We start from the raw sequence: 18,360 nt of genomic DNA, 5'->3' as shown, positions 1-18,360 counted from the left end.
ACGAAGTGAGCGTTTTTCTGAGTCGTCCATGTTAGGTGTATATTTTTTACTGTTTCATAATCAAAATGTTTTTATCAGTTGTACTAATTATTCTAATTTGGTGTTTTTTTTACAGGATCAACATTTGGTTCCGAAGATTATCTAAACTACGTTGGATTTGAGGTAGGTTTATTCGTATAAAAAACGGCGTAGCTTCGAAAATTCGCATAAAAGTTTGGAAAATTTCGTTTATTTACAATCCGAATTATCGAATGGTTGCCCCGGTTTGAACTATATTGAGACTTTGCTTGGAATGAACCAAACCTAAGGAGGCACGGAAGAGTGCGTTACTTGGCTTCATAACTCTAGAACAAGTTATGATTTGATCATAACGTGTTGATTCCGTTTGTTTTGATGTGGAATTTCCGAATTTGAAGAACACAAATTTATGGAACACAACATTACAGTGCAATGTTTTGCTTCAAATTGCTAGAAACCATAGACGAACGCAAATGTTTTGATCGGTATTGATCAGCTTGATGTTTGATATTTTTATCAGTCTTGAAGTGTTATCTTCGCACCATATCTTCGTGAAGTATTAACAAAATTCCTACTTATTTGGTGTTAGATTGTTTGAGTGTCCCTGAAATGTTGGTTTCGTTTAATGCCGAATCTTCCCGTTACATGAACAATACTTGAGAGAGTACGTTGCCTTGCTTCAACTCATAAAACATTTCAAACGAGCCGAATGTTCAACGGCACTTCGGATGCTTCGATCACCCTTAAAATAATTTCGTCTGTTTTTCTTACCGAACCTCTTCGCAGCGAGTGGTCAAGATTTATGGGACGAAATTTGAGGGAATACGTTTCCCTGCTTCAAACCGTAAATGAGTATTGCATTGTTTACGAGCAGTAAGCTATTTTTCTCGCAACACGGCCCAGTTTTGAGAACAATTCTCAGGTAAATTTGTACTAGGGAGATACTGATTTGAAGCGACTTAGATGCATCATTTGGAACCTTGAGAATCTTCTCCAGCTTGGTGGTCTCTACCGTTGTCTATTCCTGATGTTTTGTAACGGTGTACAGTTCGAAGGTTTGAAATCAACAGCATTTAAAACGAAGTAATGATTAAAATCAAATATTTTTCCGTCGTTTTCCTCGACCGAACAACCAGGTGAAGTAGTTTGTGGTGCATATTTGGTCGGTGCATAACTGGTTTAGGCAGACTCAGCGGGTGCAGTTTGATCAGTGATTAGTGAGTTCAGTAGGCTACCTAGTATTTCTATCGCAGAACCTAGTATTTTGATCGTTCAAGGGTTGAAATAGAAATAGTGACACTCATTTTAAACAGCAAAAATTAAATGGTTTCGAATTTGCCAACGTTGCTGTGTCCAACTTCAAAGCATTTATGGTTACTAAACTGTGACAGAGACGGATCGATCGTCGTGAGCTTTTATGAACACTCCGACATACGACGATCACGCAATCCAAATCCATCCGTCATTTTGCCATTCGCAAACCGAAGATAGCCGGGCGTAGATCTGACGAGATAAGATAAGAGCTGGCCGCGATCGCATGAGCGGTCGCGGGTTTTTTTTTCAGGGCAAGAGAGAGCCTGTTCTGAGTAGTGTTAGAATTTTTTCCGTACGATCCACACCCACTCGGAGTGATCGAACCGTGTGACCTACTTGGCGTTGGCAATAACCCCGAAGCCAGCTACCATAAAATACCGATTGAATGTTTTTTTTACCTGCCGTAATATTCATGTAGCACCTGGCGCGAAAATGCGGTTGCGACCAGGTCGGTCATCCATCGTTAAGGATCGTAAAACTTAAACCTGTTCGGCTGATTACGGACGGAAGCGTTCCCGATGGATCAACACTCCTGAAGAACCAACCAAGAATCCAGATTTCACCATCCGTCGTCGTCGTCGTCGTCGTGAAACACTTGGGAAAATTCTACCATCTGTGTTGGATCATTCAGAAGAAAAGGAACCTGTTTCACGTCACGTTCTCCCTGTTTCTCGATCATCCGTGATCAAACTAACGTGTCTACCGACCAGTTGGCTAATTTATATGCAAATTGGATGCGATTTCTTTTCGCTCGAGCCAAATCTCGCAATTTTGAAACCAGAAGTATATTAAAAATTCCTGCACGAATTGGACCCTTTTCTCGTTTGGAGACGAATCAGATGTTTTTTTCTTAATATTTTTTTTTCTTATTGCTTTCGCATATTGGGAAAGGTGGGTGCCTACGAGCCTCGGACCAGGTCCGTCGTTTTGTCTACCTTGGTTGACAACTGTACGACGAATGTTGTTGCTAAGCGAAGATGAGATAGTTTTCTTTCAGTGAACCGGTCTCGCTCTAACCCTTCGATTGACAATACGAGGTTAACGCACTCTCTCTCTCTGTGTCGATCGTATGGAGTGGACACAAATGCAACTGCACAACGAGGAGCTGCTGGCACAAAAGTACAAAGTACGTGGACAAATTTTTACCTCAGTATGTTTCTGATAATAGAAATTGAAGAGAGCCATACTATTGTATACAGATTCCATGACCAACACGATTTCTTGAATAACCTTTTACTCAATAAACTGGGAACCCGATGAAAAAATGATTAAATGTGCGCGAAGATACGCATGGTTTTGTCTGAGCAGAATTATACCCTATTTTCAAAAACTACGGCTACTGCTGTCTGCAAATTTTACTGATTCTAACCTTAGTTCTTCGGGTAACAAAACACTTAAACCCCATGTGTTGTACGGAGAATAGAATTCAGGATCGACTGCGTGAAAGTTGAGATTGTTCTATCCAAAATATTCCATAGCTTGGTAAGAAAACACGACGTCACACTTCGGTGTATTAAAAACTGCTTGAAATGCACTTGAAAATTGCCCAAAAAACTACACAACTAACAGTGTTTTGAAATCCTCGAAAGAACTGCTCGAAAAACTAAATTGCAAGTAAAATTAATCGAAAAACTATTGCAGAATAAACTACTCGTAAAACTGCCCGAAATAACTGCAAAGAACTAAAAAAAATTACTCGAAAATCGTCTTGAAAACTGCTTTAAATAACGACTAAAAAACTACTCAGATACTGTTCGAAAGGACCGCTCGAGAAACTGATAGTAAAACTGCACATAAACCTGCTCAAAACAAGAACTCAAAAAAAACTGCTCGAAAAAACTGCTTGAAAAAAAAAACTGCTAAAAAACTCGAAAATTGCTCGAAAACTGCTCAAAAATTTACTATAAAAACGGCTTGAAATAACTTTGGAAACAAGCTTAAAAACTGCTTGGAAACTGCATAAAAACTGCTCGAAAAACTACTCAGTTACTGTTAAAAAACTACAAGTAAAACTAATCGAAAAACTGCATGTGAACCTGCTCAAAAATTACAAAAACTCGGAAAACTGCTCGAAAAAACTCCTTTGAAAAAAATATTGGAAAAAACTGCTTGAAAAAGTAAACGTGTAACTACTCGAAAACACTACTAAAATGCAGCTCGCATAAACTTTTCGGATAAGTTGCTCCAAAAAACTGGTTGTAAAACTTAACTGCTGCATAAAAACCTGCTCAAAAAACTACTCAGTAGCTTCTCAAAGTACTACAAAAACTGAACGAAATATACGTAAATTAAAAAAAAAAAACGGAAAACTGCTCGAAAAAACATCTTGGAAAAAAATATAAAAAAACTCAAAAAACTTTTCCAGCACGTATAACTACTCGAAAACACTACTGAAATGTTATTAGCATAAACTGTTCGGATAAATTGCTCCAATAAATGCTTGTAAACTGTACGTAAAACTGCTCGAAAAATTACCACAAAAACGGCTTGAAATTACTTTGAAACTGCACAAAAAACTAGTCGAAAACTGCTCGAAAAACTGCAAGTAAAATTATTCGAAAAAAACTACTGCAAAATAAACTACTCGAGAAATTGCACGAAAAACTGCTCGAAATAACTGTAAACAGCTAAAAAACTACTAAAATGCTGCTCGCATAAACTTTTCGGATAAATTGCTCCAATAAACTGCCAGTAAAACATAACTGCTCGACAAACTGTACGTAAACCTTTTGAAAAGCTGCTGCACTACTCGTAAAATTGTAACGTAAAACTGCTCGAAAAATTACCATAAAAACGGCTTGAAATAACTTTGAAAACAGCTTCAAAACTGTTGGAAACTGCATAAAAAACTGCTCGAAAAACTACTCAGTTACTGCTCGAAAAACTGCAAGTAAAACAGATCGAAATACTGCACGTAAACCTGCTCTAAAACAAAAACAACTCGAAAAAACTCCTTGAAAAAAATTACTGGAAAAAACTGCTTGGAAAAGTGCACGTATAACTACTCGAAAACACTACTAAAATGAGGCTCGCATGAACTTTTCGGATAAATTTTATTTTTCAAGCTTATTTAGGAGAAGTGTCTCTTAACTTCCTATTAAGTTATTGAAGAATTGGAAAATATTTAAAAAAATAAGCAACAAATTAAACACCACCGTTACCAATTACCTAATAATTAGCAACAAATTATTCATTCATTTGAGCCATTATTGAAAGTGCTTCACTAAGCTCATATTCATAACGACTGGTTATGGATCCCAAGAATATAACCAGAAGCTTTTTGAAGTGTCCAGACTATTTTCATTTTGAACATTTCTTATATTTTTCTAACCTTAATATGCCTAAAAGGAACCGTTGTTATTCACGTAATAACCGCATTGCAGCACACTTTAATGATTCACAGAGCTCGACAAAGCCAGTCGGTTGTACAGTACAATTTCTCAGTAAAATATCACAATGATCATTCAAGTAGATGTTTTCACGAAATAAGGAGGTTTTATGCCTGCTGAAGAGCACGATTGGAAGTCATCTGGGGGTTTGATATCGCATGGGTAACCAGTTTGTGCTGAGTGCGCAAGACGATATTACTTGTTTTTACGTTCGTCTTCGATTCGTCAATGCAACAGCAGTCTATGTTGCGCCTACAGTGCCACCTCACGGTTCAATAAGACCACTTGGAGACCTTGGTGAGAACCAGTTTCGTTGAAAACCTAGTCGCGGAATTGGATTTTAATAAATCAATTTTACTATTTTGATTGAATCTATGAAAAGTTCCACTATCAACCGCACCCCCAATCCATCAATCAATCAAAGACCGAAAACATCGATCGGCCGAGCTTCCCCCTTGTTCAGTCAACCTTGACTTTCGAACGAACATGGCACACAGAACTCTGTAACGCAGTAGACAGGCAGACGCTTTTTCTATATATCTAAAAAAAAACATAACCCAGCGAACCGTGCAATTCAGTCCGGTAGTCGGCAAGAAATGAGTTTAACCTCAAACAAGCGAAGAACTTTCATCGCCCGATGGCATCGATGCCAAGGTGCCGGCGGTATTCTGCGAGTAGCTCCAGAATGTCGGTAACATCATGAGGCCCAGATGTTGTTGTTCTGTCAGATGCCAATCACTGATGGGTGGTGGTTCGCTTGGTTGTTCGACGCGAACTCGTGAACTTGATACTCAACAACTGAAGCCCCCCTTTGAGCTCGGCAAATTCTTCTTTCCTCAATGACACATAAATCACCTACAAAGGGAATCGCTAATCGCTCTGTCTGTCTGTGGCAGGATTCTCCAAAACCAACAACCGGTGCTTCTGAACATGACAGCGTACACTCATCATAAACTTAGTAGGCTGCGGCAGGTATTTCACTCCGCGTTCACCGCGAGAAGGCTATTGCTGCGATGTTGCCTTGCCGGTGGAATGCCTCTCAAACTCGTAGTCATCTGTTGCACATGGAAACTACTCTGCAGGCTCTTCGCCGGTGATGGCTTACTGAGATGTGCCCGTGAAAGCTCGCGGGGTAACCGACGTGAGGTTCGCTGTAAGAAAATGCAGGCAAGTTCATTACCTACGAGAAGTGTTGAACATGCACTTGTTTTTCGCCGATGGCTTCTGAGGGTCGTCAGCGGAGCGCGGATTGGTGATGGAAGTGAGAGAGGGGGTTGAGGGAAGGTATACTGTTTATTATATGATTACCACTGCAATTTTGAACACATGAATGGAGGGCATGGTGCCACCCCGCTGTAAGCCCTAGCGGCTCTCAGAAGGGTCGCAGAAGCAAAAAATTACGGGGCTCGACTTTGTTTTTTTTTGCGATATTATTTTAATGCCATTCGTTCAAGGTATGCGTGCACCGAGGGGCAAAGTAGCCAAAAGTAGCGGCAAGGTATTTGACCACGAGCACGACTGCACTGGGTATGTCTCTCGCTCAGAATCGATTCAAAAGGTTATTTTTAAAGTGACGTTCGATTAGCATAAGTTTGCCATTTCTTTGCTATAAAGCTATACCAGGAGTTCAGTTCGGCGAAAACAGCACGCGGTCATAAAACGCAAAATGTGATCCACTATTAGGGTCGTGATTGATCGAGTGCGGAACGCTGATCACGCTTTGGGGGACAGGATAACCCCCGGATCTAGCAGATGGAAATGGGTTTCATTTTTATGACGATGCCACATACATAACGCATTTCGATTTCACAAAAAAAGGCTACAACAATTTGCAAAAAGTTATTACAATTCTTTAGGTAACTGTTAAATTTTAAGCTACTTTGGCTACACCAACTTCCGGTTCCGAAAGAGACGGATATTGAGATGAAAAACTCCAAAATGGGCTCCACTTCTTTCCTGAGTGAGAATACTGAATTTCGTAAACTAAAATTCAAATTGAAGGCATCATTTGGGGCTGGGCTCCAATGGTAGATTGATAGTACCTTAATTTTCATTCTCCAGACAGGACCAGCCTAGAGGCCGTGTGGATTCCGGCGGCAAAAAAATGTATTATTTTTACGTTTCGTCTTTGACTCATCAGTGCAGAGCAGTTCGAATTGAACTACTTAGTGCTAAACTCGGCAGTTCATTTTGAACCGCTAAGCAGACGTAAAGTTTCTGCTATTTACAGAACACGTTTTCGTTCGGCACGTCAGAAAAGACATTGCACTCCGTTGCAAAACAAAAAGTGTTCTGTAAGTAGCAGAAACTTTACGTCTACTTAGCAGTTCAATTTGAACTGTCACTTCGCTTAACAAAGTGTTTTTATTTTTTCTACATTTTTCTTCTAAGAATAGTCTAATCTGGAAGAAGTATTTTGCAACCCCCCCCCCCCCCCCAGTTGGTAGTATACCATTCTACCGTTGATTTCGAGTAGTGGCAAGAAGCAAGATCTCGCCAGACGACAACAGGATCCTTGTGGTTTCGAATCATGGGTAGAAGTCGTTTTTGTAAACATTCCTTGATGTATATTTCGCTGTTCATTGAAACAGTGGTGATGAAGGGTTTCGAAATCTTACCGCAGCTACAAACTGCTTGCCAGACCATAGCTTTCTAACCAAATGTTTCGTTATATCGAAATAAAACCGATTTTGTTCGTCGATATATAACAATGGACGAAACATGGCTCCATCACTTCACTCCGGAGTCCAATCGACAGTCAGCTGAGTGGACTGCACGCGATGAACCGAACCCAAAGCGTGGAAAGACTCAACAATCGGCCGGTAAGGTTATGGCGTCTGTATTTTGGGATTCGCATGGTATAATTTTCATCGACTACCTTGAAAAGGGAAAAACCATCAACAGTGACTATTATATAGCGTTATTAGAGCGCTTGAAGGACGAAATTTCAAAAAAAAAACGGCCTCATTTGAAGAAGAAAAAAGTTTTGTTTCATAAAGACAATGCACCGTGTCACAAGTCGATGAAAACCATGCTGAAATTGGACGAATTGGGCTTTGAATTGCTCCCTTATCCACCGTATTCTCCAGATTTGGCCCCCAGTGACTTTTTCCTGTTCTCAGACCTCAAGAGAATGCTCGCTGGTAAAAAATTTAGAAGCAATGAAGAGGTAATCGCGGAAACTGAGGCCTATTTTGAGGCAAAGGACAAATCGTACTACAAAAATGGTATCGAAAAGTTGGAAGATCGCTATAATCGCTGTATCGCCTCTGATGGCAATTATGTTGAATAATAAAAACGAATTTTGGCAAAAAAAGTGTGTTTCTATTAAACGATACGAACTTTTCAGCCGAACTGTTACATCCATTTTTATTTATATACAGTTTAAAAAACCAAAAACATCAATTGGTTTTGCCTTTCTCTATGAAAGGTATTAGATTTGCTGGAAAACCGACTTTCGAACGAAGCCTCGGAGACCCATAGTGTTATGTACCATTCGACTCAGTTCGACGAGATCGGAAAATGTCGGTGTGTGTGTGTATGTGTGTGCACTTTTCGAAGATATTTAAACGCGCTCTATTTTCTCAGAGATGGCTGAGCCGATTTTAACAAACTTTGGCTCGTTTGAAAGCTACTGTCGGGCCATTGATCAAGTTCAAAGATCAAATGGCTGTGACTTTTGGTTCCAGAGATATGATGGTATAAGTGACGTAACCGACAAAACACGTTGATTTCTACCGCTCTTATACATATATTGGGATCACCTCTAATTTCGTAAAGCGCTAGTGCTCAAAAGTTTAAGCACCTCGAAAAATGTCCTCTTGCAAAATTTGAGCTAAATCGGACATGTGTAAGCGGTGCTGCCCGGCGGTTAAAGTTTGAAAATTTTCGATCTTGAAAAAGCACCATAGGGGGGAGTACATGAAATTTCCAAAATCGATTTTTTTTTGACGCCGAAACTCTTAAAAATGCATGAAACGTCGAGATTTAGTCATTTAAAAAAAAAATTTTTTTTTTAGAAAAAATTAACTTTCTGGGACTTTGGATTTTGATATTTGATAAATCCCAAAAAATCGATTTAAAAAAATTTTTTTTTCGAGATGACATTAAATCTCGACGTTTCATGCGTTTTTGGCATCAAATTTTTTTTCGATTTCGGAAATGTCATGTATGATTTCACGATGAGTCGGAGAAGAAGGAAATTGATCCCCCTTTGATTGCAAATTGTGACAAATCCGTTTCTGTTCGTTCTGTTCTCGCGTGTCCGATGAAAAACTGAACCTCAGTGTTGACGACCCCTTGACTCCGAAGCAACGTTTCCTCTGTTCAGTGAAAACAGCTTGAAACAAGCTGAGAGTTCATGTTGCATGGTTGTGTCCTACCTACCTTGCCACCGAACAAACGACTCTGTCCTTGATCCATTTTCTGCTACCAGCCAGCCAACCAGCTAACCAGCGCCCCTCTGCAATGTTGACCTTGGCATGGATCGGCATATTTTGTTATTATGTTTTTTTTACTCTCTCATTTAGTTTTTTTTCTTGTTTGCTTTCGCTGTTTTATTTCTTTTCGACTAGCCTTTTTTGGCCCTGTTTTTAATTCATTTTTTTCCGCTTCGCTTCGCTTGCCGCCGCCGCCGAGTACTATTCGAGGAGTCGGTCAGTTAGTCCGCGACCCGGCGTAGTTACCACCGGCTGCTGAACCTCGATCAGCAGCGGTGCAGGATGTTCCGCGTTGTTACCATACTATGCCAAGTGCCATCGGTGCAGCAGGCACTTTCCGGTGAAGTAGAAGCCTTGGTATTCCATTCCCGTTGGTGGAATTTGAACTTCCGTTTTCATAGCGTTCCAGGTCGCGGTTCCGAACGTACGACTTTTTCCGAACAGTCAGTTAGTATTCAGGTTCCATCGGTAGCGTCCAGCAGAGCTACCGTTCAAATATTGACCGACTCGGAATTACCGACGACGTTCTGATGGAGAGTTGAACGATTTGTTTGCGACCGTCAATGAACATGTAAACATCCTGGTTTGTTGTTGGCAGTTTCGCAGTAAACAGAACAGTAATTAGTGAGTCAACATAAACAAACAACAATCGATTCTCAGTCCCGTTGTCGTCAATCCATCCGGATGATGACAATCAATGAAGTCAGCAATTTCTTCAACGAATCCCAAAACCGTGAAAGGGTCAGTGATGGACGCTTGCAGTTGCGCAAAACATGCGCAGCTAAAGCACGCAACATAGTCCAATTCCGGAATACAAAAATAATTGGAAATTGACTGATCTGAGGTTGCCTTGATTCCAATACCAAAAAACCTACAACCTTTCGAAAATATTGAAGCGTGTACAGCACGAAATTTTCAATCCAAAAACAACAAAATAAAACATTATTAGAACCAACAACAAATAGCTAGTGCTAATCAATCTGATCTAATGTTTTTTTCTCATTTTCTCACTTTTGCTTGCAGGTAAATAATACGACACGCAACATGTTGCAACATAGAGAGCCCATTGGCCATTATGAATAAGTTGTTTGTACAAGAAAACATCGAAATTGCGGATCGTTGAAGAACCTCATCGGTGTTCGCATCGCAAAAACTCGCACCTGATTTCCGAACGCACTCGGTCGGTCACGGTCAATCCTACTTTCTATAGACTCTTCCAACAAAACCGGTCCAGTTAGAGTCAACAAGTACTGACTGAGGAGACCACAAAAACGCCATCACGCCACGCACGGGGAATTGGATTGTCCATAGTGCGAAATTTTGCGAAAGCAAGAAGTCCGGTTCTTAAACCTGTGTCTTGTCGCTACACTGGCTGTTACCTGTTTTTGTGTGTTTGCGGTGTCGGTGTTGCAATTGCACCCTTAAACACACCTCTCCCACCCCCCAGCGGACGGAGGATAGGACCGACACGCGAATGTGGCTTCGAAATCACCTGCACCCTAAGTTGGCGAGTTCGGAATTCTGGTCTGGTTGACAGTTTGCTGCAGTTGTTGAGTAGGAGACACGATTTCGATGTTGGATAATGTTCTAGAGTGTAGGAAGTTTCATTAGAATCAAACAAAAAAAAAAATCCGCGGTCGTTCGAAACGCGGTGCAACGAAAGCGCCGTAAGTGCATTTCAATTCTGCACTTTCGAGCAGATTGTTATTTTTTTTGTTTCCGTTTTCGTTTGGTCATCGAAAACCTTTTTGTATTGGTTTTGTGCAAACGATTTACCAAACAACAACAAAAATCCAAACCTTTGCAATGCAAATCACTTATTCTTGCGAATTTGCGAATGAAGCTCTTCGCTGCGAGGGTCACGCCGTTTGGGGCGCGAAGCCACATTTCGCAACTTTCCCCAAATTGTAAATTAACTCCAAACAGAGTCTTCTATGCAGTCCGATGCAACGAAGTATTTTGACCCTCCGCCGCCCTCTGGTGGTTATGAGAACGGAAGCGTCGCGAACGATTTTTGTTTTTGGTTGGACCGACCGGTTGGAATTTGTTTGACCCGAGGTTCGCATTTTTTTTTCAGTGCAAAATTGTCGTCAGACAGTCGAATTAGGGTCAAGTGGGGCAGAAAAGTGGAATGTTTCATGGCCTTCGAAAAAGTATTATTGCGTTTTTAATGTGCTAGAATGATACGAATTCGTTGAAAACGATAAAAACGATCTCGCATAACACATGGGCTGAAAAGTTCCGGGTCTAACAAAGAGACCAACGTAATCTCCATCAAGATTACGTGCCGCTCTAACATTTTAATACCACCTTTGTAGAACGATTCATTTTTTGCCCCGAAATAGGTCTCATTTTCAGCGATAACCTCGTCATTCGTGCGAAATTTCTTACCGGCGAGCATTTTTTTCAGGTCTCCTAACAGCCAGTAGTCACTGGGAGCCAAATCTGGCAAATACGGTGGATGTGGGAGCAATTTGAAATTCAAATCATGTAATTTTGCCATTGTTTTGATTGACTTGTGACACGGTACACGGTTTATTTCCCCTATGCGGTCGTTTCTTTGCAATTTCGGCCTTCAAACGTTCCAATAACGTTATGTAATATTCACTGTTAATGGTATTTCCCTTCTTAAGGGGCGGGTAGGGGCTAACCATTTTGAAAAATCCTTTATTATTTTCTTTACATTTTCTTATAGTAAAACATTTTAGGAGTTTTCTGTGAAATTTTCAAGCCTATTGGAATGAAACTCTGGAAGTTATGGACCTTTATCCATGGCTATCTCATTCTACGAAGAAGCAAGAGCTCGGCGCACAGGCCCAAGATTTCTACTTCGATTGACTTCAAATCTTGACAAAACATTCTTGAAATGTTTCATTATAATAAATTATAAAAGAAAAAATATAATTTTTCAAAAATGTTAGACCCTACCAGGAAGCCCTGGAGTAATTAATTGTTTCCATTGATTTTATAGACAAAAACCTTCAAACGCGTTTTTCTCGGAAGCAGGTTTTGAATGTCCGTGTCCATCGTCATTCAAAAACTACTGCACCATTTTCCTCAAATTTTTTTGCACACACTTTCTACATATAAAAAACCAGACCCCAACCGAAATACCTCAAAATACCGAAGCCATAACCTTGCCAGCCAATTGTTGAGTTTTCCACTCAGATGACGATCGTTTTGATTCCGCAGTGAAGTGATGAATCCATGTTTCATCCATTGTCACATATCGACGCAAAAATTTCGGTTTGTTACGTTTTAGCATGGCCAAAAACTGCTCAGAATCATCAACACATTCTCCTTTTTTGGTCAACAGTGAGCAAACGGTTTGAACAAAGTTTTCTCAAATGTTCGTGCAATATAAAGCCAACACGTTCTCTTTACGCAACCACGTTTGAAGTCAGCAAATCAACGTTTTATTGTTGTTTCTGATGAAGCACAGTCTCCATAACACGTTTCAAGCCATTGCTTCGCTTGAACGGTATTTTTTTCTATTAAAAAGCAGTGCCAAATTTAAACACGAAATTATTTTTCATTCATTGTTCTGAAAATTACAAAAGTAGTGTCACTCTTAGCACAATAACTCACAAACCAATGAATAGAATATCATGAATTTTTTAACAGCTGGTTTTCAAAGGTTAGTATTAACTGAAAAAAAGGTGACTCCAACAAAACTAGCGCCATCTATGTGTTAGGCCGAAAAATGTTTGACCCGCATTTTTTCGTTTTGTCCTTAAGATCTTTTTTCCATGTTGGGGTTGTTCAAAAAATTTTTCATTTTTTTTTAATTTCATACACTGAGGTCTTATTTTACGAGTTTTTCATGCGATTTATTTCTACGCGAATTTTCAATGTTATCCATTTTTCTTGTTATATCTTAGAAATGCATGAAACGTCAAGTTCTGGTGTTATCCCGAAACTTTTGTTTTTAAAGTTGAACTCTCTGACACTTTCGACAATTTTCGATTTTGTTTTTCAGAAAACTATTCGTTCTGCTTTTTCAGTGGTTTTCATAATCATGAATCTCCGTCATTTTGCTTGTCTTTTTTGTAATGCTATTTTCTTAATCTTCCAGAATTTTCTAATTGATCATATTTCCTGTTTTTGTTTTCACTTCAATCATTCATATCTATCATTTATACCTTATCAATCTTCGTTAATTTTCTATCTTTTCTTCTTTCTTTCGAATGTTGTTACTTTACTTTACATTTGCTTCCTTTTGACTACTGTTTTTGTTTTATTTTTTACATTTGTTTCTTCCTTTATTCTTTAAGGCTCTTTTGATTTTTTTTTCATTTCCTCCAAACCCTTTTTGGCTGGTCATATTTCCTGTTTCCGTTGTTTGTCTTTCTATTATTGTTATCTGTCGTTTCCATTATTCGGCCCGTTTCAATCTCTTTGTTTTTATTTGCATTTTTGTTTTTTCTTGCTTCATCTTCTCTGTTTTCTTTTTCTAATTTTTATCTAATATCAATACTATGTTGTAAGTTTTCATGTATTTTCAGCAATTTACTATTTTATTTCATCCTACTATAACATCTGCTGATCATGTCATACTTTTGATTTCCTCCCTTTGCTGCATTTTATGACATTATTTATATTTGTTTACCTGATTTTTGTTTCTAATGTTTCTACCACTTTTTGACTGCGCATAATTCCTGTTGTTGCCGTTTCTATTATTCCTAGCTGTCGTTTTCGTGTCTATGTCGTTTGTATTGCTTTGCTTTTATTTGCTTTTTCGTTTTTTCTTGCTTTGTCTTCTCTGTTTTCAGTTCTATCTTTCCTGTTTCATATATCATTTCTGTCTAAAAATCTGCTTATATTTTCAGTTTTTTCAATAATTTTAATAATTTTATCTCTCGTTCCCATATTTTCGGTGTTTTTGAGATAATTATGGATCTCTGTCTTTTCTGTTTTTTTTATCTTCTACAAGCCTATTTTTTATGATCATAAATTAGTTACGGTAATTTTGTATTTGTTGCTCAAATTTGTTGAGTACTTCGCTAAGTTCATATAAAGCACCTCTCCCAAATAAGATTAAAAACCAATCCAAACCCAGTCGATAGTTTGTTGCTAATTAGTAACGGTAATTTTGAATTTGTTGTTTATTTTTTAAATTTTCTTCTAAGTACTGCGCTAAGTTTATATGAAATGAACCACCAACCTTCCTTAAAAAAATTTGAAGATAATTTGATAACAAATAATAAATATCCGTGGATAATTTGTTGCTAATAAGTTGCTAATTAGTTTCGATAGTCTTTTTTTAGTAATTCACTAAGTTCATATGAAATTAACGAAGCACCCCTTCCAAATAAGCTTGAGAGCAAATCGAAACCCAGTGAATGGTTTGTTGCTAATAAGTTGCTATTTAGTTATGGTAATTTTGAATTGGTTGCTCATTTATTTAATTTCTTTTTGACTTCTTCGATAAGTTCATATGAATTTACAGAAGCACCCCTTGCCTAAGTAAGCTTAAAAACCAATATGAATATGAAATATATCTTTTGAAAGAGCTTGAAAATATTTCGAATCTAAGTGGTTAGTTTGTTGCTAATAAATTGCTAATTAGTTACGGCAATTTTGAACTTGTTTGTAATATATTTTTAATTTTTTGAGTACTTCGCTAAGTTCATATGAAATTAACGAAACATTCCTCCCAAATAAGCTTGAAAACCAATCGAAACCCAGTGGAAAGTTTGTTGCTAATGAGTTACTGTAGTTTTGAATTTGTTACTAATAGTGTTTTTGAGTACTTCGCTAAGTTTATATGATGTTTACGGAGTATCCCTCCAAAATAAGCTCGGAAATCAATCGAATCCTAGTGGATAGTTGGTTACTGATATGTTGCTAATTAATTACGGTAATTTTGAGTTTGTTGCTAATAAGTGGCTAATAAGTTTTAATAATTTTGGGTTTGTTGCTATTATTTTTGAGTACTGTGCTAAGTTTATATGATGTTGACGAAGTACCCCTCCTAAATAACCTTGAAAAAAAAATTTGAAACCCAGTGGATAGTATGTTGCTAATAAGTTGCTAATTAGTAATGGTAATGTTGAATTCGTTGTTAATTTTTTTTGATTACTTCGCTAAGTTGATATGAAGTTAACGAAGGAACCCTGCTAAATAAGCTTGAAAGCAAATCGAAACCCAGTGGATAGTTGGTTGTTAATTAGTTGCTAACTAGAGTAACAGAGGTATTTTGGCCACTTCATATATTTTGGCCCACCCAACAAACTCTATGGATTCAATCGATGTTAAGTAACCCATGTTGCATCAATTTGAAGCGAATCACATTAAATGACCTATTGCGGATAGGATTTTCAAAGTTATTACAACATTTGGTGGATATTTTTATAAAGTGGGCCAAAATTCCTCTGTTACCCTACTTTCGGTGGTTTTGAATTTTTCGCTCAATTTTTCTTTCAGGGACTTTGTCAACTTCATATGAGTTTATAAGCGAAGTACTCGAAGAACATTTAAAAAAATTGAACAACAAACTTAAAACTACCGTAACTAGTTAGCAACTAATAAGCAACAAACTATCGATTGGGTTTCGATATTTTTTATGTTTATTCAGGAGCGGTGTTTCATTAACTTCATATGAACTTAAAAGAAGTACTCATAAAAAATTGAGCAACAATTTCAAAACTACTGTAATTAATTAGCAACAATTTATTCACATATTTGCGTTATCATTGGCGAGAGGTGCCTCGCTAAGTTCATGTTCATAAGTTTCCAATGTTCTACAAAAGATGGCGCAACCAGTAGTTCTCGAGTACCACAAATCCGATCTAACTGCAATTGAATTGTTTGGGGTTCCAAGCACAATAGAAAGACTAGTAGAGGAAGATGCAAAAACGGAAACCGAAGATATGATCATATGTTTTTTTGGTCAAATTAGTTTGAAATAGATGGTTAAACTGTTGCGTGCGCGACGAAATAATGCAACTTAAAATAATGCACCAACCAATCAGCGGTCCCGCAACGGTGGACTCTGACGGTCATAGAAACGAAACGGTCAAAGAGCATAAGTCACAAACAACAAAAATCACACACACAGGGGTAACAGGTTCCGAAACAAGCTCAACTAGCCAACATTCAATCGGCACTGAGACTGCACCATTGAACGCAATCGCGCGAACGCGAGAAATTCCAACGTTTTACATAACCTATCACTTATCAACCATTAAGCGACGTTCCCTTATAGCCAGCGCACTGCTTGTGGAACTCACCTCACATAACCGCCGCCAAACATGGTTGAGGGGGCGCAAAGGTGACACCGAGGTGCGAGGGGGTCTCCGCTGTGGTGCGCTAGTAGTAAAATCCAGTTATGAAACCTTGGTCACAAAAGTCCACCAATTGATTGTTTTCATCTCATGTCGTCGTGGAAACCGATCAACCACTAGCGATTAGCTTGATTACCCCTTGGACATTAGAACGATCATTTTTATCAAGCGGTTTTGGTTTTGTACCGGTGGTGCCGGTGGTGCGAAGTGGTCCCGGGAGACCTACTAACCGAGATAATGAAAGTAAAAGTGTGGATGCGAATGCCTGGGAACCTGCCTCGAGTCGATGTTTCGGGTCCCTGCTTTTGCGGGTCGATTGATTTCGGCATCGGTACGAACGGAACGCATAATCTTGGTTTCGGCAAGCTCTTTTCTAAGGTTCCACGATCACCAAATATCGCTGGTATTGGTGATTGTTTTGATGCAATTATGAACAGCGCCGTCGGACGTCGGTGTGTGGGAACCTCGCGAACCGTGTTTTGTTCCAACCGCCGAAGCGATGCGAAGTGACCGTGATAGTGTTGGGAGATTTTTTTTCTGTTCAACATAAACAAACAATATTTCAAGTCGCTCTAAGTTTTTTTTTGGTGAGCTTTTTCGATGATTTTTTTTCCTCTCTTCCTCCGTTATTAGTTATGCAGTCCGCGTGTTGTTGCGGTGTGTGAAATCTTTCTAGTTTTTCGGAAAACCCACCACCTTACAACTGGCACCCGTGGCACGGTGGCAACTGACCTTGGCTCCATAAGTTGTTATGCAATTACTTAACGTGAAGTGCGTCGCCGCGCAACCGTAGTCCGAGTAGTCGGCCGACCAGAGCTTGGGGGTGCCCCTCCGGGGTTTAACAGAGCGCGCGTGAGGTAAGGAGGAAAATCGAAATGCCGATTGTTGCGCTGAACGCGTGTTCAGTGAGATACAGGTTCTTCTGCTTTTCAGCCATCTATTGATGGTTTTCAAATTTAGCACTGATGTTTTGTTTCGTTTCGCGATCGTCCTGCAGTAAGTTGAAGGTGTTAGACCAGTGGACCAGTGCTAGTGGAATCATGTATGCTCCGAGATGGCATAGTTTACGTCAGACTGATCGGAGCGCGTCGCATTAGTAGGAGGGCGTTGTCACGCATTCGGCCAAACAGTGGCAATAGACACCAATGGAGTCGTCATCGGACGGGTTCAATTCATGGGGAACTAGAGCGTTTCACGTACTGCTTTATTTGAAACGGGGTGCTGATCAAGTAGATTTCGCTCTTTTGCCGTATTATAAAACGTTTATTACATATAAAGACTTGGGCTCTAGTCTCTGAGTTGGCTTCGATTGTTTCGATTCCAGTCACCATATCAATAAGAAACATGTATACGGGAAAGTTACTAAATCTGCCCTGGATTCCTCGTGGAATGCTTCGTGCATGCATACTTACGACACATTCTCTAAACTACAACTAAACTTACAACTAGTGGTATTTGTACTATCTATTTAGCAAACAATAAACAAAAATGTGTTCAACGACACCAATTCCATAAACTTTCTAATTTGTAAAATTAAAAAAAAAACTCATACCTTGGCGAATTTACGTTGAAAACTGCACAAATATAGAAATGTATATATCTTTGTGAATCTGCGTCTGTAGTTTAGATGTCCAAATAATTTGCGAAATGGTTCGCAGCTTACGAAAATAAAAAAATCAATCAAACAGATACAGAAATGGCAGCAGTAAACAGTCATGACAAAAATATGCTAAGAAAAACAACGAAATATTATCTAGCACAAAGAAAAAGTACGAAAAATGGAAAAGAAAACAATAGTGCATGAACAATGTATGCAATAAAAACGATAGAAGTAACATAAAGACGAAAAAAAAACAAAAAATATCAGGAAGAACAGAAAAGCCAGAAATGATCGAAAAAATAAAGAACTGGATT

General features: G+C 38.9%; 1 protein-coding gene across 3 annotated transcripts in view; it reads left to right on the top strand.

Annotated features, from left to right (window-relative positions):
- The window catches only part of LOC131435137 (elongation of very long chain fatty acids protein AAEL008004), a 153,002-nt gene that overhangs the window by 34,932 nt on the left and 99,710 nt on the right, over positions 1–18,360 (top strand). For all 3 annotated transcript variants that reach the window (XM_058602707.1, XM_058602724.1, XM_058602729.1), the window contains exon 2: positions 116–162. The gene's annotated coding sequence lies outside the window, so the exon portion shown is untranslated. The remainder of the gene's footprint in view (positions 1–115; positions 163–18,360) is intronic.

This window comes from Malaya genurostris, chromosome 1 (genome assembly GCF_030247185.1).
Source record: "Malaya genurostris strain Urasoe2022 chromosome 1, Malgen_1.1, whole genome shotgun sequence".
Classification (NCBI taxonomy): domain Eukaryota; kingdom Metazoa; phylum Arthropoda; class Insecta; order Diptera; family Culicidae; genus Malaya; species Malaya genurostris.
Note: the sequence above shows the minus strand (reverse complement) of the source record. Positions and strands in the feature narration are given on the sequence as shown.